The following is a 1760-nucleotide window of genomic DNA, read 5'->3' on the forward strand; positions in this document are numbered from 1 at the left end:
CCATTATGGCTCTAATTTGATAGTGGTAGTGGGTTGGTAGATGTCTAGTCTCCATTATGGCTCTAATTTGATAGTGTTAGTGGGTTGGTAGATGTCTAGTCTCCTTTATGGCTCTAATCTGATAGTGGTATTGGGGTGGTAGATGTCTAGTCTCCATTATGGCTGTAATCTGATAGTGGTAGTGGGGTGGTTGATGTCTAGTCTCCGTTATGGCTCTAATCTGATAGTGGTAGATGTCTATTCTCCATTATGGCTCTAATCTGATAGTGGTAGTGGGGTGGTAGATGTCTAGCCTCCTTTATGGCCCTAATCTGATCGTGGGGTGGGGTAGTTGGGTGGTAGTTGGGTGGTAGATGTCTAGTCGCCTTTATGGCTCTAATCTGATAGTGGTATTGGGGTGGTAGATGTCTAGTCTCCATTATGGCTGTAATCTGATAGTGGTAGTGGGGTGGTAGATGCCTAGTCTCCTTTGTGGCTCTAATCTGATCGTAGTAGTTGGATGTTAGATGTCTAGCCTCCTTTATGGCTCTAATCTGATCTTGGGGTGGTAGATGTCTAGTCTCCTTTTTGGCACTAATCTGACCTTGGGGTGGGGTGGTAGATGTCTAGTCTTCTTTATGGCTCTAATCTGATAGTGGTAGATGTCTAGTCTCCATTATGGCTCTGATCTGATAGTGGTAGTGGGGTGGTAGATGTCTAGTCTCTTTTAGGGTTCTAATCTGATAGTGGTAGTGGGGTGGTAGATGTCTAGTCTCCATTATGGCTCTAATCTGATAGTGGTAGATGTCTAGTCTCCATTATGGCTCTAATCTGATAGTGCTAGTGGGGTGGTAGATGTCTAGTCTCCATTATGGCTCTAATTTGATAGTGGTAGGGCTGTGGTAGATGTCTAGTCTCCATTATGGCTCTAATTTGATAGTGGTAGATGTCTAGTCTCAATTGTGGCTCTAATCTGAAACGGGTAGTGGGGTGGTAGATGTCTAGTCTCCTTTATGGCTCTAATCTGATAGTGTTAGTGGGTTGGTAGATGTCTAGTCTCCATTATGGCTCTAATCTGATAGTGGTAGATGTCTAGTCTCAATTGTGGCTCTAATCTGAAACGGGTAGTGGGGGTGGTAGATGTCTAGTCTCCTTTATGGCTCTAATCTGATAGTGGTAGGGGGGGTGGTAGATGTCTAGTCTCCATTATGGCTCTAATTTGATAGTGGTAGTGGGTTGGTAGATGTCTAGTCTCCATTATGGCTCTAATTTGATAGTGTTAGTGGGTTGGTAGATGTCTAGTCTCCATTATGGCTCTAATCTGATAGTGGTAGATGTCTAGTCTCAATTGTGGCTCTAATCTGAAACGGGTAGTGGGGTGGTAGATGTCTAGTCTCCTTTATGGCTCTAATCTGATAGTGGTAGGGGGGTGGTAGATGTCTAGTCTCCATTATGGCTCTAATTTGATAGTGGTAGTGGGTTGGTAGATATCTAGTCTCCATTATGGCTCTAATTTGATAGTGTTAGTGGGTTGGTAGATGTCAAGTCTCCTTTATGGCTCTAATCTGATAGTGGTAGTGGGGTGGTAGATGTCTATGGCTCTAATCTGATCGTGGGGGTGGTAGATGTATAGTCTCCTTTATGGCTCTAATCTGATCGTGGGGTGGGCTGGTAGATGTCTAGTCTTCTTTATGGCTCTAATCTGATAGTGGTAGTGGGGTGGTTGATGTCTAGTCTCCGTTATGGCTCTAATCTGATAGTGGTAGATGTCTATTCTCCAT

Source organism: Oncorhynchus kisutch, linkage group LG5, assembly GCF_002021735.2.
Source record: "Oncorhynchus kisutch isolate 150728-3 linkage group LG5, Okis_V2, whole genome shotgun sequence".
Classification (NCBI taxonomy): domain Eukaryota; kingdom Metazoa; phylum Chordata; class Actinopteri; order Salmoniformes; family Salmonidae; genus Oncorhynchus; species Oncorhynchus kisutch.